A 26,880-nucleotide genomic window follows, 5' to 3' on the forward strand; every position below is an offset into this window, starting at 1 on the left:
TGTACAAAAATAAACACTTATTTGGACAAATGGCGTAGTCTTTTTTTAGATATATCTTTGGGGCACTGTTTTCGGTTTTGTTTTTGTTTTGTTTTGTTGTTTTTCAGTGCTAGTGCTCAAACTTGGAGCTTAGTGTAAGCTAGGTTAGCATTCTGTCACTGAGATACATCTTAAGCCTTTTTTCTTTCTTTCCTTCTTTTCACATTTATTATATATGTGAGTAAGGATACAGATGCATACCACAGGGCATGTGTGAAAGTCAAACATCTAGGAATAATCATGCAGGTTTCAGAGATCAAATTCAAGTCATCAGGTTTAGCATCAATTGCCTTTACTGACTGAATCATCTTATCAACCCATCCCTTAGGGTTTTGCATGGTTTTGGTTTGATTTGATTTGTTTTGGTTTGGTTTGGTTTGGTTTGGTTTGGTTTGTTTTGTTTTGGTTTGGTTTGGTTTGGTTTGGTTTGGTTTGGTTCTGAAACAGGGTATTCACTATGTACTAGGGTTGGCTTTGACTTGCTATGCAGCCCCCATTAGCCTCAAAGTTAAGATCCTTACACCTCTATCTGCACGCTGAATTGCACAGGTGAAGCACCACAACCATTTTTGGGGATAAGTACATATCTTACTTCCACATAGAACTGTTATTGGGATACACTAATTATTGATATCTGGGGATCTTTTATATTATAAACCATCTTTACTTTTAATTATTTTCTCTAAATGCTATATAAAGTTAGTTTAGAACCATCTAATTTTCGAAGGAATTGTTAGTTCTTACTAACAGATTCTGGGGAGAAAAAATAAAATAGTTCCAGAGATTACAGAATAGGGAATCATATTTGTTGTTCACTGAATGCATATCTACTTTGGTGCTAAATACATCATTCTTTCCATAATTTATTAACAAGAGGCACCACAACACAGAAGCATTTTTCAAACTATAGATGAGTATAAAAGGAATTAAAGAAAATGACGCTGTTTTTTGGGGGAAAAAATGTTTTGAACGACTATCTGTAGTTACCAAAATGCCACCACAGGAGGGCTCATTCTTCCCTTGAGAGCAGCAATCTCTTTTGAAAGTATTAAAGACCTCTAAGCCTGGTGACTCCCAAGGACAAGCCCATAAGTGAGATGACTCATTTTCCAGATTCCATCAGTGAATCACTGTTGAGATCACCCCTATTTAATCTGAGCTTTTCAAAGGTATGAGTCATCACACAAGTCTGTGCATTCTAAATTAGAAATGAGAACAGATTTTGGGATGCTTAGTAAAATAGCTCCTACAGGTTCTTTTCTCTGAAACCAGGGAGGCTTGTCTGGTCTGTAGGAATGGGGACAACATGGCACATGTATCCCCTGACAGCCACCTCCTATTTCCATGAATAGAAAGCCACTTTCTACAGTTAGAGGTGAGAGGAAACTCTAGGCCATCTGCTGAAGCCACAGGATCTAGTGACACAGGATCTGCATATTGGAAAACCTTCTAACAAAGGCTTGAGTATTTTCTACTTGTAACTGAGATGTTACCACTTGAAATTATCTCCTTTAACGGTGCTATCATCCAGGAAGATACCCACTGCCAGGGATGAACAACCCAATCTCTAGCTACACCTCATTTGGAGTTCATTGTACCAATGACCTTCATCTCACATATGCCATGTACATTTTCCACATGCGTCCCAGATTGCTATAATTCTGTCATTATTTGAAGCCATTCCAATTCTGAAATATTAAATTGAAACATTCTACATGATGTGCCCCACCCCAAGAATTGATAGCTGAAGCCTAACTTACTCACTTGATTACTGATGTTCTATTATCTTACACATTTATTATTACAGTATTAACAATAACAAGTCATGGCAATTAACAACAGCTCTTATCATGTATTTGTTAGTTTATGCCAGAAACTGCATTAGGTATTTATAATACTTAATGAGTTTTCTACCATTTAGCTCCAGAGATAAACTAAGTGGTAAGTGCCTAACCTGTCTATGCTAAGCCTTTCCTAGATCTTGAACCTCTTAAACTCTGCTCACCATTATAATGTAAATACACATATGACAGAACTGGTATGGAGTCCTGCCACGTATTGTCTGAGCTGTTAGACTTTCATTTGAAATATGGTAAAGGCCATGTTTTTTTTTTTAACTCCTGGGTTTTCTATTTTTAAAAAGCCAGCATCATGCATATTATATCAAAATATGTTACCAACTCAAGCAGCAGTCAAGGCACCTTGGACCATAATGACACTGATAAATATCTAAATGTTTGAACAGTTGAACTGCTCAATCATGGGGAAACAATTTCCCAAAAAACTTGTGTAAGCAAGATGCCCTCTTCTCAAAGGAAAGTCTTTCAGGGAATGTGAAACGGTTTAGCAGGTAAAGGTGCTTTCTGCTAAGCATGATGATCTCAGTTCAATCCTGAGTCCAATGAGATAAAAAGATAGAACGAAATCTTTTATAACTCCAAAAGCAGTCACTTATGGCCACATACACACAAAATGAACAAAAAATGTAATGAAAATAAACATTTTTTAAGGAAAGTTTTCAAATTTGCACTTTTTTTTATGCCTTTGGGCCTTTAATGAGTCCCTAGGGTGAGGCCAATTCCAGAAATGCATTCGAATCACTTTGTTTTGATATATATATATGTGTGTGTGTGTGTGTGTGTGTGTGTATTTCTTACACTTTTACTGTATGCACACCATTTCTACCCCTCCTACTTCCCCCTCCAACTCCTCCCATGCCCTCTCTAGTCCCTCTCAAATGCATGACTTTCTTGTTATTGAATATATATCCTGATGTTGCTGTTTTTAAAGCTGACCACTTGGGACTAGATTTATCATGAGGCTCATCCTTGAAGAAAATTGGATCTCCACTTCCCAGCAACCATTAATTTTCTGTAATACTTTATCTAGGAGGGGACCTTGTGAAAGTTTCCCTATCCACTTTGACATATCAACTAGCGTTGCCATTATTCACATGTTGTTAAAGTGATCACATTGTTGAGATTTCATGGGTGCAGCTTTCCTATTATACATAAAAGACATTATCTTAAAGCAGACATCTTGGTTCTCTAACCCTTAAACTCTTTCTGCCCCCTCTTCTAGAATGGTACATCAGTCTTAGGTATAGAGGTTACATTATATGTGATGATTGCCTCAGGCTTATCAGATCCAGAAGACAGGGTTTCGTAGGACTCTTTCTCATTCTACACTCTTAGAATATTTCTGTCCGTTTTTCTGTCCATTTTCCCTGTGTTTTGCAGGAGGTGAGATAGATGTCCCTTTTAGAGTTGAGCGCTCAGCGGTCATTTATTCTCAGTATTTTGAACAGTTATGAGAGAAGAATAATTTTTAAAAAAAGAGTCTCTGAATTAACTATTATCCATTGCTAGAAAATTATCTGGCCAAGCCAGATGGTAGCTCTAGTCTAAGGATGTAAATATAAATATTTAGAAGGCAGCTTGGCCTTCTGTCTGTTTAGTTCAATATTAGTAATAAGTTCCACCCTCTCCCCAAACCCATGGCACCCTTGGCTACATACCCAGTACAGAATTCTTTCTGGAGAGCAGCCTTTAAATACAATCAGAAAGTGGGGTCACTGTAATAATTTGAATGATGATGGTCCCCATAAGCTCATGTATTTGAATGTTTGAAGTTGTTGGACTATTGGGGATGTTTAGAAGGTATGGCCTTGTTTGGAGGAATTATATCACAGGGGATGGGTTTTGAGACTCCAAAAGCCTATTCTCCCAGCCCTACCCTGCCCCTGCCAGCAGGGACCCAGTTATTTGTGAGGGTTGAGGGGAACCCATACCTGCGGGAGAACGGGCGAGAAAGAGGAGCGAGACCAAGCAGTGTCCTTGTCAAGGTCTGTTTATTGAGAGGAATGTACAGCATTTAAAGCTCTGAAGCAGGAATTTAAGCTTAGGGCATGGGGAGTACTAGGAAGTGCCCAAGGACATAAGGTGAATCATTAAACTCCTTAGACAAAGAGGCAACAGTCTTCCAGGGACATGTTCTTTCTTTGAAAAGGTCAAGCCCTTCTCAGGAATCTGCTCAGGGCAGGGTGCCTAGTCCGACAGTCCAGTCCCGGTCCCCAACATCTCCACCTTTCCTTAACTATCAGTGGCAGGAAGGTCTGTCTATATGGTGTGCATCCACAACCAGCACCTGGTCGGTGAAGCCCCGTGTCTTAGTCTACACAGGTTGCCCCCACGTCTGGCACTCTCACTTAGGTTTCATTATTTCCGCCAGGGTGGAAGTAGTGGTCTGAGATAGATCAGCCATGCCTCACAGAGTGCCCAGCTCGGCCATGGTGAGCCACTCTTGCAGTTAGGACTGCACCCCAATGGCTAGGAACGATCTTCTGCTTTAACACACCATTCTGGGCTATACGTGTGTGTTTTGTGAGAGTGGGCAACCCAGATCATGGACCCGTGCTAATCCCGTCATAGGGTCACTTCACAGCGGTAAGGTGTGCGCCTGGTGTGTGACACCATAATATTCCCGTCACTTCCACCAGTGACTGATTTTCCAGCCTGAGTTATAGGCTGTATTTAGAGTGGAGAAGTCGAGGCCAGCCGCGGGCGACCCAAGGGGAGTATCACACTCCCCGGTTGTCTCAGCCTCCTCACAATGGAGGCAGTGGTAATGGACAGAGACCTGCTTGGTAGCTGAATCCACCTGGGCCTTGATAAAATCAGTTAACTTTCTAAGCACCCATGGACCAAAGGAGACAAGTAGCAGGAGTCCTATAAAGGGACCCAGGATACTGGGTAGAAGAGTGGTGAGCAGGGGAGAGGCAGAAAACCAATTTTTATACCAAGCTTCACTCTTTTCTCTTTCTCTTTGTCTCTTTTGTAGACTTTCTCTAACTTTTTGTAGGCTGTTTTCTACTAGTCCTGTCTTATCAGCATAAAAGCAACATTCCTCCTTGAGGGCCGCGCAGAGCCCTCTCTGTTGGAGAAAGAGAAGATCTAATCCTCTTCTATTTTGTAGAACAACCTCAGCCAAGGAAGCGACTGAATCTTTAAGATAGGTTATTCCTTGTTGAAGCTCACTGATGTCCCTGTCTATGGCGGCACTGAGCTGATGATAACTCTGTTGGGAGGTGATCAGGGAGGCAACCCCAGTTCCTGTCCCCACAGCTGACAGGCCTAGGACTACTGCAAGAGTCACGGCAGTGATGGGTTCTCTCTTTGTATGTGTGGAGGTGCCTCTTTCCCAGAACTGCAGGAACTCAAGAATGGGGCAGGGAACTCGTGCAGCGGTGGTGGAGTTGGCAGACACCACATCTCTGGCGCCATTAAGAATCACCCAGGTATAGTTGAAGATCTGGTGAGGCGATGTAGCAAGGGCAGACATGATGATACTTCCAGGGATCCAGATGAAGGGGAACATGGTCAGCATGATCTGTAATTAAGCATAGTTAGACTTTCCCTCAGGGTTGTTCCCTGGGTGGGTTAGAGGCCTTAACAAGGCACTCGGGTAGCCAACGGGCGCCCCCAGTCTTTGAATCATAAATGCAGGCTGATCCATGTCCCCAAATGAGGACCGGATCAGGGCCATATCATTGGGATGTTAATGGGTCCTTCCATAGGACTGGTGCATAATCATAAGAATTATGGGGGTGCCACAGGCGGTCTGCTGAAGTTTTTCCATCCTTGTCCATGTAGTTAAGGACAAAGAGTGCATGATTTATAAATTTTTGTGATTACCAGGGAGGGGGAATAAGATTCCCCCATTTGACTGTAATTTATGGATCATATTTTTAAGGGTTTGGTGAGCTCTTTCAACTATACCCTGTCCTTGAGGATTATAAGGAATGCCCATGACATGTTTAATTCCGAGTTGAGAACAAAAGTCTTTAAAATTACGGCTAGTATATCTAGGTCCATTATCTGTTTTAACAATATTAGGTTGAGGTAAAACTGTGAGGCAAGCCAAAAAATGACTTATAACGTTTGGTGGCCTCCCCTGTCTGCAGGGATGCATAGATAAAGCTGCTAAGGGTATCAATAGTGACATGAATATATTTTAATTTACCAAAGGAGGGAAGATGGGTGACATCCATTTGCCAGAGCTCTCCAGGAACCAGCCCATGGGGGTTGACCCCTAGGTGGGGGTCAGCCAGTAGGGTCACGCAGCCTTTGCAATTACGGACTATTTGGCGAGCCTGTTCACCTGTGATCTTATATTTAATCCTAAGGGTTTGTGCATTAAGGTGCTGTAAGTCATGTGCTTTTTGGGCAAGTTTAAGGGGCGTAGAGAAGGTGTCCTGGGCCAAGAGGGCGCCACTTGCCCCTGCCAGCGGGGACCCAGTTATTTGTGGGGGTCGAGGGGGACCCATACCTGCGGGAGAACGGGCGAGAAAGAGGAGACCAAGCAGTGTCCTTCTCAAGGTCTATTTATTGAGAGGAATGTACAGCATTTAAAGCTCTGAAGCAGGAATTGAAGCTTAGGGCGGGGCGGGGGGGCAGTACTGGGAAGTGCCCAAAGACATACGGTGAATCATTAAACTGAAAGATATCCTCCTTAGACAAAGAGGCAACAGACTTCCAGGGACTTGTTCTTTCTTTGAAAAGGTCAAGCCCTTCTCAGGAATCTGCTCAGGGCAGGGTGCCTAGTCCGGCAGTCCGGTCCCGGTCCCCAACACTACCCTCTGTCTCTCTCCTCTCTCTACCTCCTACTTGTGGATCCGATGTAAGCTCTTGGATACCATTCCAGGTCATGCTTGCCTGACACCCTACTTTCTGCTGTGATGAAATGGACTAACGCTTGAAACTATAAGCAAATCCTCAAATGTTTTCTTTTGTGAGTTGCCTTGATCACAGTGTCTCTTCAAAGCAATGCAAAAAGTTACTGAGGAAGTCACCATTTTACTAGTGGAAATATTTTGCCTGATGGGTTGGTTAAAATGGGCATGCTTTACCAGGAAGTAGCCTTTCCTGGTAAAAGCCTTCAACAAAACCCTCTACTTCTACCTTGCTCCCTCTTTTCTACTCTGCACTATGCTTTTATATGATATTTTACATTTTAAAAAATAATTGTGACAATTCAGTCACCTTTACCTGTCACTGTTTTTCACTTTCATATTTAGTGTGTTACCAGAGATATATAAGGTGGATGCAAAGCTTACTGTTAGAAAGGGAAGCGTCTGCCAGTACCTCCAAGTCTGCTGATTTCTAACTACAGCAGCATTATTTTTCCTAAACACTTGAACATGACAGGAGATCTTGGTCCACTAAGCAGTCTATTTGTCTAATTTATTGTGCTCTTGACAATTTTGTTAATTTTCTGATATTTCTGTTTTCCTGACAAGGCAAGCAAGATTCCATAATAAAATTATGGTAATTCCTGCAATTAAGAAAAGAAAATAGAAAATATGGATCTAGTCAAGTTGAACTTTCTGTCGGATCAAGAATGGCAGCCCTATGCTAAAATTCTAAACCTCATATATATATATCCGTTCCAAGATTAATACAATTGGTAATTTCAGCCTCAGAACTCTTTCAGTAAAAGAAAGCCTGATCTGCTCCCAGAGGGCTCCTCACCTCACATAATCTTGACAATAGCCCCTTTCCTCAGAATCATTTTTCTCCATCAGAAAGGCAGTTCCTAAACTGTGGGCTCTGTAGATGCACTAAAGGCTTTCAAAAATCTCTCTAATGATTATAATTAAAACATTCAAATGGGTTTTTAATTTTCTTTCTGACTAGGCTGTATCCTACTCCTTTTCAGAAGCTCTTATTGTTCAGTCTTGACAGGTTTCTGTGATAGAAATTACAGCCTCATGCCGCTCAGCATCTTCATTAAAATGCAATGCTGCCAGATATATTGCATGCATATGAATGAAGCATCTATAGAATAATTAAATCATGAATAACACATTTCCAAGCATGGTGGCTCCTGAATAGGGAAAAAGTGTTATTATGAACCCAGAGATTTTATATTATTCTAAAAATAATTGGCAGTAACTACCATTATTTGAAGATTCACTACTTAAATTATAATTGCCTGTTATCAACCCCATTTTTAAGAAAATGGTAATTTATAATGGAAAGTGGATGTGAACTTTTATGCCATTTTTTTGTTATTGTTGTCTTGTTTTGCTCAGAAGGCCACTCTTAGTAATAGGGATTGCATAATTTGAGAATCTTCTTTGAGCTGTTATACACAAAATTCATTAGCATTAGAGCAATTTAAACATGCCTGGCTTCAAACTAATAGTCACATATCATAGGAATCAAGTAGATGCTATTTTAGACATTATAGTATATATTATATTTGTATAAATATATTTGTATTTTCCCAAAATCTGGTGCACAAGTCTTATTTCCTTGTCACTTTTTATGTGGCTCTTTGTCCTTAGTTTCCCAAACAGCTCCACAGCAATGAAGAAAAAGACAGCCATTTTGTTGTTTATAACAATCCCTTTCAAATCACACCTGAGTTTATGTTAATAAGATGAATTTTGAGAAGTCACAAGAGAATCAAGGGATGGGGGTTAATTTCCAGGGCAGACAACTGTGTGCTTAGAGGGTTGAGATCACAGTCAAATGTCCACCTCCTGAGGAAGTGAGTCAATATCCCATGCTTTCATCAATCATGCCTATGAGAAATGAAGCCCCCACAAACTGGCGAGAACTGAGTTTAGGAGAGTCTCCAGGAAAGTAAGCAGAAATGTATGCACATAGTGAGCAAGTAGCTCCTTCCAACATGCACAATGTAGGCAAGTGGCTCCTCCCAGTTCTGACAGAAGCTCAGGTTTCCATCGAACCTTTATCCCACTAACTGTTCCATCTGTAAAATATGGGTAAAATGTAAGCGATGTTTCCTTGAGATCATTGACCAGCTCTAGCTAAGAAAACTCAATTATGGGCATGTTAGGAACATCCAATTTATAGCCAATCTATTAGACATTCCTTAGCCCATCCCTGGAACAGAGGTCTAAAGTGGGGGCAGGTTTGTAAAACTAAACTTTCAACTTTGGGAACCTGATGCTCCTGTCAGATAAATAGTCTCCAAATTAAGTTAATTCAGAAGTTATCCAGCTGTTCAGACTCATAGATTCGTGTTCTGTGTTCTATGTGTAGGGATACACACGCATACACAGAAATCTTATAAATCATTCTATATTTAAGTGAGCGGAAAGGAGGTAAAAAGTTGATTTTTGCATCGTTTTGTTTTTCTGTGCTCTCTATCCTAAAATAGTTCCTAGACTTTGAAGAAATATTCCAGGAATCAAGCTGAGCTTCTCTGAATCTACCCCTCCCCTGCATGGAATGTGTCAGGTAGTTCTTTTCTAAAGGCTTACCTTCTAAGTGTATCCTTATTGTAACTTCCTCCACTACTCCATGTTTAGCTCTCCCTTCCTGAGACCTTCACCCTGGTTTACGGCTTGCTAAATCCTGGAAGCAAAGAAAAATAAAAAGAAGATAGAAGAAAAAGAAAAGATTAGAGAAAAGAGGAACATAGGCTAAACTGAAAGGAAAAGCTAAAATTCTCAATTCATTTTTGATCTCACCGAGATACTTCAGACAATTCTTTCTCAGAAATGATTGTTTGTGATTCATTCCATATCTTGGCCTTGTCCCCCCACCCCAACCCCACCCCTTATAGCACATGCCACAGGAACTAAGGTGAATGTCAGAGGATCAAACAAAACAATCTGCTTTAGTTTTGTGAACCTCTTACTTCTTTTTTTCATTTTCCTTACCAGCAGCCTTCCTTACAGCTCTCTGGAGCTCTGCCTATAATCTCCCATTTTCATATTCAAGTGTTCTGCTCTATTTTGCTATCTTTTATCACTACTGTCAAATGTAAGAACACCCCTTAAAGCATTTCTGACTATGCCATTTCTCTAACAATTCAGTGGCTGTTTCTCCTCCCACTCATTATACATTATAAGCCATTCACCATGATTCAAACAGCTGCTCAGAATCCAGTAGGAAACTGTCTCTCCAGCTTCCTCTGGTGGGCCTTGCTTGGCTTCCTTCTCTAGTCTGACCAACATGGTAAGTTCACAGTTATCCATGTTTTCACACATGCCATTTCCTAACAGAATATGCAACCCAAAGGACTACTTACCCTGCTGCATTGCCTTTGTATGTTCACTTAAGAGGATTTTGAAGCCCTCTTCTGTGAAAACACCTTCTTAACACTGTATAATACCTTTTTCTGTTTATCCTGCTCAACAGTCTTCATGATGGTAGAAACATGTTTTGTTCTACTCTATGTTTCAAACATTCACCATACTCTACTTTATGTTCCACTCACCCCAGTTCACTGCAATTAAAGCTTCTTTAGTTAAAAAAATGAGCAGGACCTAGGTGAGGTAGTCATCTCTGTGTTGGATATTAATGCATGGAGCAGAGGATTTGGAGAAAGGAAGGTGGCATTTAAATTATGACTCTGCTACGCTGCTGTATTCTGGGTGCCAGTGTCATTGTACTGAGCCTCAGTTTCCTTCTCGGTGAAATGGATTACAACAAACAGGTATAACATATTCAATCTAAAATTCTGAAACTTGAAATGCTCCAAAATCTGTAACTTTTTGAGCATGATGCCACAAGTAGAAATCCTACACCATGAAACTTCATTTCATGCACAAAATTATTTTAAACTCTTCTATAAAATTATCCTCAGCTTGTATATATGAATGAATTTTGCATTCCCAGGGTACTATGTATATGCACTTATTCCCAAATCCAAAGGAAAGTCAGAAGTCCAAAACCTTTCTTTTTTCCAGTATTAATAATTGAGTGACTGCATGTTCAGTCAGAGGAAGCCTGACATGTATTGTGCAATCCACAGTGGTAACTACCAGCACTGTGCTACTATTTCTATTAGTATTAAAGCACAGCCAGTTAATGCTAAAAAATACTGTATGGTGGGGAGTGGGGGAAAGGATAGTGTGAGATGTGTTTACTGTAATTTTTTTTTTTTTTTTTTGGTTCTTTTTTTCGGGGCTGGGGACCGAACCCAGGGCCTTGCGCTTCCTAGGTAAGCGCTTTACCACTGAGCTAAATCCCCAGCCCCGTGTTTACTGTAATTTTAAAGGCTGTTAACTTCAAATGGAATATTTAAGTCCATGGAATTTCATAGTCAAAACAGAGCAAGCAGACTCAACTTATCACACACCCTGGTCCCTTGTTGTGGTGTAGGGCAAGTGGAACCCTGTCACCAGACTAAAAAAAAAAGAGTTGAGTGCATTCAGAAACCCGGGAAATTCTCATATCTGAGGATAATAGGTGTTTCATCTACTCTGGACCTCCTGATCTACTCCCAGCATCAATGAGTCACATAGCACAAAGCACATGCTAATGAGGTATCCAGAAGGGCTGGTGGAGGGTTTAGCCAATAAGCTTCCTTCCTCAGACATTTCTTCCTGCAAAAGGTATTTAACTGGTCCATCCTGAATAAGTTGTATGCATTTATTTTCCACTACCAATAAACAGTTTGGACAAGTAAGGACTGTCTCTCTCATTAAGAACCACCCTGGGGTGAAGCCTTTGCCATACAGAGAGTTGCTGCCTAAGTCTCCCAGAAAAGGCCTCATGGTGCTCTGAGTTAAGCTGGATTCCAGCTTCCCCTGCCACTCCCAGCAACTTCTAGATGCCCGGGAGTTTGGGAACCCCAGCTTCAATCCCAGCCTGCATTGTTTTTTTCACCTGGGCTGGGGCCCCCATCTTAGTCTGTGTTTTGCCACCCCCGCACCCCATCTGCCTGAGCAGTGTTCACATACCCCAAAGAAGAGGCAAAATGCAGACCCACATCGTGTTATGGTTTGATAATAATTTTAATCATCAAATTCACCTCATTTTAAAGGAGGCAGTTTTACACTGAGACATTCTAACTGTGTTGAGTAGTAAGAGGTTTATCTTGAGTGGTATTGATAGGCAAATCACACCATACCTGCCTGGAAATTTCCTGCTGCTCTATTTGGATAATTACAGAGGTAGGCTACCAAGGCTCCGAGCTTCTCTATGTAACTGAAATCTTAATTAAAGAGAGAAATTTTGCCTCTATCATACAAAATTTTAAAAATGTAATCATGATGGCACTGAGCTCTTTGGTCAAACGTGCTCATATTCTGTTTGTGTACAAGATAATCAAACAAAAGGCTGGGCTTCAAACATGAATTTATAATATATACAATTTGTTTGATCCCAGTTGAAGACCAGGGCTTTTATTTGACTTTTACCTCCCAGTCCCAAGCCCTTCCTTAACAGTATTAGCAAGCTGCTGCTTCAATTGTCAGCAGTAAAGTCATGAAAAAAGTAAAAGAACAAAAGCTGACAGAGTGGTTACTTACTACAGAGCAAAGAAACACAAACATGGCCTGGACAGGGTAGTAGAGAGGAGCCTGGACCAGAAGCTGAGAGAGAAGACAGCAGTAGAATGACAGACAACCCGGGAACTTGTTTGGACCTAGCTGGGGGCTTTTATTGAGCAGAGATATAACAAGACCTCAGTTTCCTCTGTTCGCCAAGTAGAGAAGTGACAGTGAAACTCAGAACTTCCCTGAATGCAGGGCTCCTGGGGAACTGGACCACAATGGTGCACTCACCAGTAAATTTACATCAGAGAAGTCTACATGTCTTCCTTTCCATGGTTCTTTCAGAGTAATTAAAAAAAACCCAAGACCATAAATGTTAATATTTTAAGAGTTTTAGAGTGGTAAAGTTTCCCTCATCACTCTGTGGTAAAGTTATCAGGCCTAATGAAACTGGCTTAAGAGGCACAGCTGACAGAAATGGCAGTGTTCCAATGTTCTATTCTAAATCATTCTACATGTATGCTATGACTATTCAAAAAAGGTAGTTTTGTTTAAATAATATATTAAGGTAAATAATATGATACAGATTTTAAAATGTATGGCTTTTTATTTAATATGGCTAGCATCTCAACTGAATTTTTAGGGAAGAGCAAATGTCAGTTGATGAAGCAATGTTTGTGAGGACTTGGACACAAGAGAATTAGGAGCCATAACTCAAATAGGTCAAGTAGTACTCAAGTTTCCACATTAGAAAAGGTGTTTGGTTAACAAAGCAGAGAGCAAAGTGAGGAGAAGCCAGACTAAATGTCTTAATTTGGTTTTACATTTTTGTAATTTTAATACATCATGACCAAAAGCAACTTGGAAAGAAAACATCACCCAGGGAAATCAAGATGTGAACCTGGAGGCAGAAACTAAAGTAAAAGTCACTCTGTAAAAAGCTCTCTGGTGGCTTTCTCCCCAGGACTTGCTCTGCCTGGTTTCTTACATACCCTAGGACCACCATAATGATTGGGGCCCACCCACATTAATCAATAGTTAAAAAAATGCACCACAGTCTTGCCCACATGACAGTCTGATAAGTGTATTTTTCTCAACTGTGATTTCCTCTTTCAAAATAACTCTATCTTGTGCCAAATTGACTTAAAACTAGCCAGCACATTAGGAAACCTAGTTGTTGGACTTTTTAAAAATTAATTTATTTACTTTACATTACAATCACAGATTCCCCTCAGTCCTCTCCTACTAGTCCCTCTCTACTATCCCCCATCCCTTTCTCCTCAGAGAAGGGGAGACCTCTCATTGATATTAACCTACTTTGGCATATCAAGTTGCAATAGAACTAAGTGCATATTCTTCTATTGCACCTAGAAAAGGAAGGTCAGACAGGGTAAAGGCAGGCAACAAGGTCAGAGACAATCTCTGCTCTAGTTGTTAGCAGTCATGTATGAAGACCAGACTGCACATTTGTTACATATGTCTAAGAGCCTAGGTCTGTCCCATGCATACTCTCTGTTTGGTGGTTTACTCTCTGTCAACCCCTATAGGCCCAGGTTAGTTAATTCTGTAGGTTTTCTTGTGGTATCCTTGATCCCTCTGGCTTTTCCAATCCTTCCTTCCCCTCTTCCACAAGGTTACCCAAGTGTCACCTAATGTTTATCTGTGGGTTTCTACATCTGTTTCAATCAGCTGTTGGGTGAAGCCTCTTAGAGGACAATTATGTTAGCTTTCTGTCTGCAAGTACAGCAGAATATCATTAATAATGAATGTTGGGGCAGGCTCTCTCATGCCATGGGTCTCAAGTTGGATAAGTCATTGACTGTTCATTCCCTGAATTTCTGCTCCATCTTGTAGGCCATCTGCACATCTTGTAGACCAAAGAAATTTTGGATGCACAGTTTTATGGCTGACTTAGTGTCCCCATCCTCTATTGGAAGTCTTACTTGGTTATAGGAGGTAGCAGTTTCAGGTTAGGAGACCCTTGTAACATTAAGCAACCTTCTAGGCAAGGAAGGAAGAAAATGAGTCAAACCGTGAAAAACAACTTTTACACTGCACAAATATAATTCTGAAAAATATTACCTCTCTAAATCTGTAACCATGAACATAGCATATACATAGGATACAGGGGAGTTAAACAGCAAAGTTGCTCAGGTACCAAGTTAAGCATCAACTAAGACACAGGTCAATTTTATCTGTGTTAACAGTGAGGCTCTGTGTTTCTAATGCTTCCCTAAGGAAGGTGAACGAGGTCACTGACAAAGCTAATGACCTAACCTGTTGATTTCTTTGGATATGGCTTTTTGTTTTCTCCTTCTTCCACCCTCCACCCCTTTTTTGGAGGAAAATACTTAGTGAAGATAACTACTCTGGCTTCTTAGTAAAATGTGCCATTCTTTATTTGCCATGTTGAAACTGACTTTTCAGCTGCTCAGATTTGAAAGAACATCAAGGACTACTTTCTATTATGTCTTGATTTTGAGATTTAATCAGTGTTGTTTCAGGAAATTCATTGTTTTAGTTAATGATCCAAACAAAATCTCTTAAGTAAAGAATGCCATGATAAACATGAATATAATGAGTAGAATTTTCTTTATCCTACCTGAAGAGTGTGATTTTAACTTGTCTATTACCTCTCAGTACAAATAAGAACCCCAGGTACTAAAAAGAGCAAAATTTGTGTATCTGGTTTTGCAGCATCAAAGTGTTTCTCTATTTTACTTAAAAGAAGAGAAGAAAAATACCAACTTGGTAAAAAGCAAGTTGGTATACTTCTAGATATTCTCTTAACTTCTTATAAATCAATAGGTTCTAGTCTAAATCATGATTGTTCAACTTCAGCACATTTGAACAGCTTTGTTCTGTGCACTATGAGCTTCTTAGCAATTCCTCTGGCCTCTACCATTAGATGCCAGTAGCACTTTCCTTCCAGAAAATCAAAAATGTTTCCAAACACTGACTAGTGATCTCAGAGGCAAAATTGCCCCAGTTCACAGCCTCTGGTCTAAAGAAAGATTTACTATGTAGGAAGGACAAGATAGCATATAAAACATTAATAAGTGTATTTACTGGGATCTTGCAAAACACTATTTGTGATAGTTAATATTGTCATCTTGACAGAATCTAAAATAACATAGGAAACAAACTTCTAAGCATATCTTTGAGAGAGCTTCTAGATTGGGTTAACTGGGATAGGAAGACCTACCCTGAATGTGATTTTCACCATCCTGTAGGCTAAGTAGTGGACTAATTAGAAGAGGGGGTAAAAGCTGAACACCAGCACTCAGCTTCTGTTTCCTGAATGTGGATGCGATGTGATCAGCGCCCTCAAGCTCCTGTGACCACGTCTAGATAACTAAATCACCTGGAACTGCAAGCCAAAATAAACCCTTACTCACATCGTTCTTGTCCAGTGTCTTTTACAGCTATGAGTAATATAATGAATATAGCGTTAGGGACAGTATTTTAAAATTGTGTAATACTTGAAAGGACACTGGAACAGTTCTTAGCTGCTACTTACCAAACATGTGGCTTTAAACAAAAACCTTTGTATTTTCTTAGCTCTTCTTCTTTTGTTTTAGCTTTTATGTCTTGCATTCAATCATTGTTTGTTTGTTTGCTTGCTTTATTGCAAGCTTTATTGCTTGCTTGGTTGCTTGAATTTTCAAGACAGAGTTTCTCTGTGTAGCCCTGGTTGTCCTAAAATTTGATCTGTAGACCAGGTTGGCCTCAAACTCAGAGATCATCCTCTTGCTTGCCTCTGCCTCTGGGTTTATTACAGGTCTCTAGAGTAAAAGAATGTATAGAACAAATGTGTGTGTGTGTGTGTGTGTGTGTGTGTGTGTGTGTGTGTAGACAGAGAGAATGAGTTTTATATATAAGTGTATATATTACCATATATATTACTAACATAACTACACTATATAGTATATATTAGTATATATACTATATCATTTATGCATATTGAATATATTGTATATATTATCATATATTGTAATAAACCATATATATATATATAGTGTGTGGGTGTGTGTGTGCATGTATATATACATACATAATAGATGACTTATATGGTATGACCCAGTTAATCCAACAATGGTTGCCTATGAAGGGCCAAGGATCCCATACTTCCTCAGTTCACAATGTTTATCTTTAATATATACAGAATCTCAAAGAAGCACACTCTAATGCTAGTACAGGAATGGACTTGTTAGTGAGGCCAAAGCAAACAGACTAAAAGCAAAAGCTTCCCTCTTCTATGTCCTTATATAGGCCTCACCTCTAATAGAAGGTATAACCTAGATTAAAATTTTTATTCATATCCCAGAAGTTCCAAAGTAAAAGTCTGTCTTCTAACCTCAAAAATTCAGATTATAAGTGCATCTTTCCACTTCAAATTCAGCAAAATTCTCCAAAGTTGTGCTTTTGCATTTGGAGATTTTAGTTAATTTCAGACGTAGTCAAGTTGACAACTAAACATAGGTATCACAGCCTCTCAAGTTTGATTAAAGGTGTGCACCTCCACTTCTTGGAAGTTGGTTTGTTTTTTGAGATGGGGGCTTGAGCATAGAATAACCTCAAACTTTCTTGATTTAAATTTTCTTTTATTTTTAAGATTGTAATGTAATTATATTATTTCTACCTTCTCTTTCATTCCTCCATGTCCTATATACTCCTACTTGCTCTCTTTCAAATTCCTGGCCTCTTTCTTCACTAATTGTTATAACATGTTATATTTAGAATGTAAATAAATATATTTAAAAGATATATAGATACAGATATAGATAGATATACATACATACATACATACATACATACTCTAACATACATACAAACATACTCTAAATATAACCTGCTCAGTCTGAATAATGTTATTCATATACACACACAAATGAATGTATGTTTCAGGGCTAATCACTTAGTATTGGATTACCAACTGATGTTCTTCTTGGAGAAGACTATGTCTCTCATTCTCAGCACTATAGCATTAGTTCTTTGTGAAGGGCTTAGGTCTTATGATCTTTCCCCATCCACTTTGGCATGCCTATTGTTGGAACTCAGCTCATGTTTAGGCAAGCAAGTTGGAGAGACTTCATGGATAAAGCATTTAGCAATGATGAGCTACATCCATAAAGTCTCACCAACTTGCAGTCTTTTTGCCCTAGCATCTTAGTGCCAGAGCTACAAGTTTGCATCATCAACCAAGCTGAGTTTGCCCATCTTACAAAGGAACAGGTTTGAGATACATAGGGTAAATAGATGCTAGGTATGTATCATTATAAGTAAAAATAATAACTGATATGTTAATCAAATATAAATGTAATGTGTTTGCAATAATCATTAGGTAAGACCACGAAGAATATAAATTGTTACAGGAAAGCCAAACACAAGGGACGGCATTTGCATATGGGTAAAATATACATTTAGGATCAGAAATTTATCCCACAGTACAGATACCAGACTCAGGAGAGGGCAGTTAAACGCCATTATAAAAATAACAGTATCTTGGGGTGGTAAGATGATTCAGTGGTTAAGCTGTTCTTCCAGAGATCCTGAATTCAATTCCCAGCAACCACATGGTGGATCACAACCATCTATAAAGGAATCTGTAAAGGGATCTTCTGCCATGTAGGTGTACATGCAAACGCAGCACATAAACATAAAAATAAAGTTAAGTTTAACTTAAACTTAAAAATAAATAAGACTATCTCAACATATTTTTTTTAATTTTTCCAAGCAGTCATTCAATCTTGATAAGTCAATTAAGACTCTTTGTGATTCTTGTCAATAATATAAGAGTTCTGTTCCTGTAACGGTGATAATGTTCCTTTCTTGTGCTATGCTTTTCAAAAACAATCTAGGAATACGGTTTGAATTATATATTCTCTAATGGGGACAATAGCGAATACATCAGCATTCTTCCCAAAGAGAAGGAAAAAATAGTTTACACATTTTTTTTATCCATTCCATTGCCGCTGTTCTTGATGATCATTCCACAGTACTGGCATTTCCAATACTCTGGGGTCTTCCAGTGCAACTAGGCTTCACCAATAGCCTCTTTTTGTTTTGTTTTGTTTTTTAAGGTACTTCAAAAGTAGATATTTATTTTTTAATTGATTTTTTTCTTTATATTTCAAATGTTATTCCCTTTCCTGGTTTCCAATCGATAAGCCCCCCTATCCCATCCCTCTGCCCCTTATTCTATAAAGATGTTCCCCATCCCAATTGACCCCCCCTTCCTGCCCTGACATTCCCCTACACTGGGAGGTCCAGCATTAGCAGGACCAAGGGCTGCTCCACCCAACCAGGACATTCTCTGCTGCATATGCAGCTGGAGCCATGAGTCCATGTGTAATCTTTGGGTAGTGGTTTACTCCCTGAGAGCTCTGGTTGGTTGGTATTGTTGTTCTTATGGAATGGCAAGCCCCTTCATCTCCTTCAACCCTTTCTCTAACTCCTCCAATGGGGACCACATTCTCAGTTCAATAGTTTGCTGCTAGCATTTGCCTCTGTATTTGTCATGCTCTGGTTGAGCCTCTCAGGAGCCAGCTATATCAGACTCCTGTCAGTATGCACTTCTTGACTTCATCAATATCGTCTAGGTTTGGTGGCTGTGTGTGTGTGTGTGTGTGTGTGTGTGTGTGTGTGTGTGTGTGTGTGTGTATACACACACACACATATATATGTATGGACTGGATCTCCACATAGGACTGACTCTGAATGGCTGTTCCTTCAGTCTCTGCTCCATACTTTGTCTCCATATCCCCTCCTATGAATATTTTTATTCCCCCTTTTAAGAAGGACTGAAGCATTGACACTTTAGTCGTCCTTCTTGTTGAGCTTCATGTGGTCTGTGGATTGTATCTTGGGTAATTCGAGCTTTTGGCCTAATATCCACTTAACAGTGAGGGCATACTATGTGTGTTTATTTGTGATCAGGTTAGCTCACTCAGGATGACATTTTCTAGTTCCATCCATTTGCCTATGAATTTTATGAAGTCATTGTTTTTGATAGCTGAGTAGTACTCCATTGTGTAGATGTACCACATTTTTCTGTATCCATTCCTCTGTTGAAGGGCATCTGGGTTCTTCCCAGCTTCTGGCTATTATAAATCAGACTGCTACGAACATAGTGAAGCAGGTGTCTTTATTATATGTTGGAGCATCATTTGTGTATATACCCAGGAGTGGTATAGCTGGGTCCTCAGGTAGTGCAATATCCAATTTTTTGAGGAACCTCCAGACTGATTTCCAGAATGGTTGTACCAGTCTGCAATCCCACCAACAATGGAGGAGTGTTCCTCTTTCTCCACATCCTCACCAGCATCTGCTGTCACCAGAGTTTTTGATCTTAGCCATTCTGACTGGTGTGAGGTGGAATCTGAGGGTTGTTTTGACTTGTGTTTCCCTGATGACTAAGGTTGTCGAACATTTCTTTAGGTGCTTTTCGGCCATTTGATATTCCTCAGCTGAGAATTCCTTGTTTAGCTCTGTATCCCATATTAATAGGGTTATTTGACTCTGTGGAGTCTAACTTCTTTGTATATATTAGATATTAGCCCTCTGTCAGATGTAGGATTGGTAAAGATCTTTTCCCAATCAGTTGGTTGCCATTTTGTCCTAATGACAATGTCCTTTGCCTTACAGAAGCTTCACAATTTTATGAGGTCCCATTTGTCAATTCTTGATCTTAGAGCCTAAGCCCAGTGCCCATGTATTCAAGGCTCTTCCCCACATTTTCTTCTATTATTTTGAGAGTATTTGGTTTGATGTGGAGGTCCTATATCCACTTGGACTTAAACTTTGTACAGGGTGATAAGAATGGTTTGATCTTCATTCCTCTACATGTTGACCTCCAGTTGAACCAGCACCATTTGTCAAAAATGCTTTTTTTCCACTGGATGATTTTAGCATTTTTGTCAAAGATCAAGTGACCATAGGTGTGTGGGTTCATTTCTGGGTCTTCAATTCTATTCCATTGATCTACCTATCTGTCTCTGTACCCTGTCTCTGTACCAATACCATACAGTTTTTATCACTATTGCTTTTTAACACTGCTTGAGGTCTGGGATGGTGATTCCCCCAGAAGTCCTTTTATTGTTGAGGATAATTTCGCTGGGTTTTTTGGTATTCCAGATGAATTTGCAAATTGTTCTTTCTAAATCTATGAATAATTATTTTGAATTTTGATGGGGATTGCATTGAATCTGTAGATTGCCTTTGGCAAAATGGCTATTTTTACTATATTAATCCTGCCAATCCATGACCATGGGAGATCTTTCCATCTTCTGAGATCTTCCTCAATTTCTTTCTTCAAACTTGAAGTTCTTGTCATACAGATCTTTCATGTGCTTAATTGGTCACACTGAGATATTTTATGTTATTTGCGACCATTGTGAAGTGTGTCACTTCCCTAATTTCTTTCTCAGTCTGTTTATCCTTTGAGTAGAGGAAGGCTACTGATTTCTTTGAGTTAATTTTATATCCAGTCACTTTGCTGAAGTTGTTTATCAGCTGTAAGAGTTCTCTGGTGGAAATTTTGGGGTGACTGAAGTATACTATCATATCATCTGCAAATAGTGATATTTTGACTTCTTCCCTTCCAATTTGTATCCCTTTGACCTCCTTTTGTTGTCTGATTGCTCTGGCTAGGACTCCAAGTACGATATTGAATAAGTAAAGAGAGTGGGCAACCTTGTCTAGTCCCTGATTTTAGTGGGATTGCTTCAAGTTTCTCTCCATTTAGTTTGATGTTGGCTATTTGTTTGCTATATATTGCTTTTACTGTTTTTAGGTATGGGCCTTGAATTCTTGATCTTTCCAAGACTTTTAACATGAAGGGGTGTTGAATTTTGTCAAATGCTTTCTCAGCATCTAATGAGATGATCGTGTGAGGTTTTTTTTTTTTGTTTTAGTTTGGTTTGGTTTGGTTTACTTTTTTAAGTTTGTTTACATAATGGATTACATTGATGGATTTCCATATATTGAACCATCCCTGCATCCCTGGAATGAAGCCTACTTGATCATGGATGATCGTTTTGATGTGTTCTTGGATTTGGTTTGCAAGAATTTTATTGAGTATTTTTGCATCAATATATATAAGGAAAATTGGTGTGAAGTTCTCTTTCTTTGATGGGTCTTTGTGTGATTTAGGTATAAGCATAATTGTGGCTCCATAGAAAGAATCGAGAATCCTTCTGTTTCTACTTTTGTGAAATAGTTTGGAAAGTATTGGTATTAGGTCTTCTATGAAGGTTTGATAGAATTCTAGACAAAACCCATCTGGTCTTGGGCTTTTCTTAGTTAAGGGACTTTTAATAGCTGCTTCTATTTCTTTAGGATTTATGGGACTGTTTAGAACTGATCCTGATTTAACTTTGGTACCTGGTATCTGTCTAGAAAATTATCCATTCCATCCAGATTTTCTAGTTTTGTTGAATATGATTTTTTTAATTTCCTCAGATTCTGTTGTTATGTCTCCCTTTTCATTTCTGATTTTGTTAATTTGGATACACTCTCTGTGCCCTCTGGTTACTCTGGCTAAGGGTTTATCTATCTTGTTGATTTTCTCAAAGAACCAACTCCTGGTTTTGTTGATTCTTCGTATAGTTCTTTTTGTCTCTACTTGGTTGATTTCAGCCCTGAGTTTGATTATTTCCTGCTGTCTACTCCTCTTAGATGTATTTGCTTCTTTTTGTTCTAGAGCTTTTAGGTGTGCTGTCAAGTTGCTAATGTGTGCTCTCTCCAGTTTCTTTTTGAAGGCACTCAGAGATATGAGCACTGCTCTTATCCTCTTATCCTCTTAGCACTGCTTTCATTGTGTCCCATAAGTTTGGGTATGTTGTGCCTTCATTTTCACTAAATTCTAAGAAGTCTTAAATTTCTTTATTTTCTCCTTGACTGGTTTGGTTTCCTCCTCCTCCTCCTCCTCCTCCTCCTCCTCCTCCTCCTCCTCCCTCCTCCTCCTCCTCCTCAGTATTCTTCACTAACAACACACAAGTATGAGTCTGCCTTGAACAGCATTGTTGAGCTTAAAGAACTGCTCCTAAGTTTCCTGTGGTAGCTTGCTGCTCCCACATGGCCTCACTCAGACTGTTTGGGGAGCTTTTCAGTTTCTTCAGGATTGAACTACAGCTGCTGGTTCATGCCTGGTGTCTGCCTATCAAAAGTACTGGATTGTAGCTACTGGTTTGTGTGATATCTGCCTGCCTAGAGGATTGGTCTGTAATTGCTGAGTCGTATTTGATTTTTGCTATGAAACTGAACTGTTGAGAAAGAAGATAGAGCTCACCCCCAGAGAACTGAACAAGTCTGCTTCCTTCATATCTTAATAACTTTCTCTTCCACTACCCCTGCTGGGTGGTGGGCTAGAGGAGAGGTTAAACCCTTATTAAAAGTAGGCTGCAAAAAATTTATGCATACAGAGAAGAATCTTTCACATGAACTAGTTTCAGCAGCTCCTATGAGATGCTTAACTTTATAGCTTTTCTTTTTTTTTTTTTTAGGTGGAAGGGGACAACATATAATTAAACTCCAATATCAGCATTCCATGTACATAATTTCTGATTGAACTAATGCTTCTTAATAGAATATTCTTAATGTTTCTTAATTGAATTGGTTCTTGTTTAGCAAAAGTGCTGCCTATTTAAGCTTCAGTGTAGCATTTCTGTCCATTATCTACCATAATAAGCAGAAAAGAGAGCCTAATCTTAAAAACTGTACCGTGTTCTCTATCCAAAAAAGATACTCAAAAGGTGGCAAAAATTATTTTTAAAAATGTCAAAAGATCTTGACTTGATCTGGGTGATTATAAATCAACTGTGATATTCTGGACATCATATTGTCTGCCTCAACAAAGGCGGATTACGGAGAAAAAAGCTGTAGAAATGTTTGTATATATTTCTTTAGAACAAAAGTTAAAGTACAACAAAATATTTTGAGGGTGTCCTGTGCCATGTACTATAACCTAACTCAAATACTTTTCTCCAAATAAGCTACAAACATAAAGTTTTTGTACACACTATTTCTGCAACCAGACTGCTTCACTTGATGTGCCTTCACACCAATAACTGCTACTTTATATCTTAACTGATAGGCCATCTTGCCAGTAAAGCCAGTTTTACCTAGTTAGCTCTTATCTGTCCCCCACTCCCTCTCTCTCCCTGATATCTAAGTTAGACCCATAGACTAACTTTGGGACAGTCCTTACCTGGAGGGAGAGAGAGAGAGAGAGAGAGAGAGAGAGAGAGAGAGAGAGAGAGAGAGAGAGAGAGAACTTCTTTTCCTTATATTCCTGAGGATGCTTTTCTCTGAGGTCCCTTTCATGCTTATAAAAATATGCAGTTGCAAAATGTACTTCTTTTACTGAAATCAATTTTCAGGAAGCCAACTCTGGCTATAATGTACATGGTGAGTTACAGACTTGGGAGAGTTTTTACCTGGGAAATCCTTTTAATAGTCCAAGCAGAAGATGCAGAGCTGGATTATACTAAGAATAGGAAAAATGAAGGAAGTTATATAAAAGGGAAAGGCTAAGGGAATCTGAGCAAAGGCAAAAGTATTTTAGGAGAATGGATATTTTCGCTAATAAAGTTATGTAAACATCAAGTCATAACATGGCAAATAAAAAACAAGCAAACACGGGTTGGGGATTTAGCTCAGTGGTAGAGCACTTGCCTAGCAAGTGCAAGGCCCTGGGTTCGGTCCCCAGCTCCAAAAAAAAGAAAAAAGAAAAAAACAAGCAAACAAAAACTTCAAGGCATCATTTTTTTAATGAGTACACTATAGCTTTCTTCAAACACACCAGAAAGGGACATCTGATCCCATTACAGATGGTTGTGAGACACCATATGGTTGTTGGGAATTGAACTCAGGACCTCTAGAAGAGCAGACAGTGCTCTTAACTGCTGAGCTATCTCTCCAGGCACAAGGTAGCATATTTTTTTAAAAGTCTACAAAGCAAGAGCTCTACCCCTAAACAACATCCTGAGACCCACATCAAAATTCTAAATCTGGAGAGATGTTTCAACTGCTAATAGCAATGGCTGGTCTTCCAAAAGACTTGGACTCTGTTCCCAACACTAACATGGCATCTCACAACTGTTTGTAATTCTAGCTCCAAGGGATTCAATGCCATTTTCTGAGCTCTGTGAGCAATGCACACATGTAGTACATGTAAATACATACCAGTAAAACATTCATTCAGGTAGATTAAAGATAAATAAATCTTTATCAAAAGTGTTAATGTGTAACTAAACTAAAGGAAATGAACCTACTTATTTAGAGGACCACAGTACAGAGAAAGGTTACAGGCAAAATCTCTTTGTTTGTTTGTTTTGTTTTTTATTTTTCTTCAAAGTACTTACTGCTGATTCCTCCTGGCCTAAATTCCAGGACTTATGGGTTGTTAACTGTGAACAGCAGACAAACCAAAAGTCAAGCCAGAATGGGAGGTTTAAAATGGTTCATCACGATTGTTAACAGTATAAGAGCTGAAATCAACTAAGAAACACAATTCTGAGTGGGTCTAAGGGGCTATTTCTAAGGAAAGACCCTCCCCTAACAGTAGGTGATACCTTCTGACAGGTAGAATGGCCATGGCTCACCTGCCTGTCTACAGTTCCTACTACTGTTTACACCATCAGGTTCCAATTTCTTTGGCCTTCCAGTATGGACTAATGATTAGCAGATTTCTAGGAATCTTACAGTCCTCCAGTTCCAAACTGAGTCTATTGAGGCATGCAGCTTCACAGACTAAGCAGCTAGTAGAGTTTCAGCTCTCAAGTGTGTAGACAGCCATTAGTGGACTATCTAGCTCCTGTTGTATAAGCCATTCTATTGACTCCAGTACCCTTAGAGAACTCTGCTCATTGTTGGACTATACAGCTCCTTTTATATAAGTCATTTCAGCAACTCCTCCTTTCCAATATACACACATTCTATTGACACAGTTCCCTTAGAGAACTCTGTTCTGTATAAGGTTAGAACTACCACAGGTCATTACCTTCAGTAGCTGATCTAGAAAAATCTCTGCTATGAAAAGATTCATGGAATATCTTGCTGCTCTTGACTTTTTCTGTCTACATTAAACAAAATATAAATAAAAATGAAAACTTATGTCTCCATAAAATTATTTGATACAGACATACATGGTTTGAGAGCCAGATTATCCAAAGGCATAATCTGCCTGAGTGCGACTTTTTTAAATCAATCTTTTTAAATCAAGCCAAAGTTAATCTGAGTGAACTCTGGGAATGTTCCAATAAACTTAGAAAAGAAGTCATATATGTTCTAGAGAAATTTGAAACTTCGAAAACAGTGTAAGTTCAAATCAACTAGAAGGAAAGAAACCACAACAAGAAAGGTGTCAGATAAAGTGTACAATACAGTAGTCAAAGGAACTAAGTGCTGGAATATCAATTCCAAAGTAGTAGATAACTAGGTGTCAAAAAATAAGACAAGGGCACTGGAAATTATTAGAACTGCCAGACCTAAGGTTTAATCTCTAATACTACAAAAAATAATTGGCCACACATAAAATCAAACCAGAGATTCTAAAACTAGGGGAAAAATTAAACAACTAATTAGACTTAGCAGCAGAGAGATTTAGTGAACTGGAATATAGAAATTTAAAAAATATATAAACAGGAGTAGTGATGCTTGTTTGTAATTCCAGCACTCCAGAGGCTGAAACAGAAGAATCACCATGGGTCTGAGGCCATCCTGTTCTGTACAGCAAAGTCTTGTCTCAAAACTAAAAGAAGTAAAAATACAGTGAATTACCAAAATCCTGCCTAAAAAGAAAATATGAAACAGAGGATAAACAAATGACAGTCTGCTAGTCTCAGCTGACTGGGATGGGGTGGGGATGACAGAAGTAGAATTCACATCTGTCAAAGCTCAGGTGACTTCAAAAGCTCCCCCTGCTGTGCATAATATTAATATTAAAGAGAGGAATAATTGCTAAGTCTGGAAGTTGAGAGGAAAAGCTGCTGACTTCAGGACTTGAGGCAAAACAGAGATGAAAGGGAAAATGTGATCATCTTCTTCTCTATCTCATTCAAATTGGCATCATCTCCAAAGAAGAGAAAGCTGGGTCCTAAAGGCAATGGCCAGGCCTGTTGACAACATCATTTATTCTGCCTGCTTGTCCTAGTTGAGACTAGAAAATTCTTACACTTGTCCTTTTCCTCAGATGTAGCCAAAGATTTGTCCCTGAGGTAAGTCTGCAAACCTGACCTTGTGTAATCTGGTTGCAAATATTATTCTGCAGACATAATTTCACTGTATAAGTGAAGAGGCCTTTCCTATAAAAGAATAAAAGTAAATATTTTAGACTAATGGACCCTGGGATTTGTTTTGTTTTTTTCTGGTCCTGGGGATTGAGTCAGGTTCTTTTTCCCCTTAGACAACTAAAATATTAGACTTTCTCCATGTATTTTAACCTCTATATCAGATTTTTCTCATAGCAGAGGTTTGCAGTCTATGCCTTTCTTATTTCTTCCTTTCTTTTCTTTTTCTTTTCTTTTACTAAATTCATTTTGAAGATAGTGGTCATGCTAGGCTAATACTCTAGCAGTGAGCCA

The 26,880-nt window shown here is 39.1% G+C and overlaps 1 protein-coding gene across 1 annotated transcript in view; it reads left to right on the top strand.

The window, feature by feature from the left end:
- The window catches only part of Rpe65 (retinoid isomerohydrolase RPE65), a 61,373-nt gene extending 38,025 nt beyond the window's left edge, over window positions 1-23,348 (top strand). Inside the window, exon 15 of the mRNA XM_032897084.1 lies at window positions 22,801-23,348. The gene's annotated coding sequence lies outside the window, so the exon portion shown is untranslated. The remainder of the gene's footprint in view (window positions 1-22,800) is intronic.
- Window positions 23,349-26,880: the final 3,532 nt, after the last annotated feature.

This window comes from Rattus rattus, chromosome 3 (assembly GCF_011064425.1).
Source record: "Rattus rattus isolate New Zealand chromosome 3, Rrattus_CSIRO_v1, whole genome shotgun sequence".
Classification (NCBI taxonomy): Eukaryota; Metazoa; Chordata; class Mammalia; order Rodentia; family Muridae; genus Rattus; species Rattus rattus.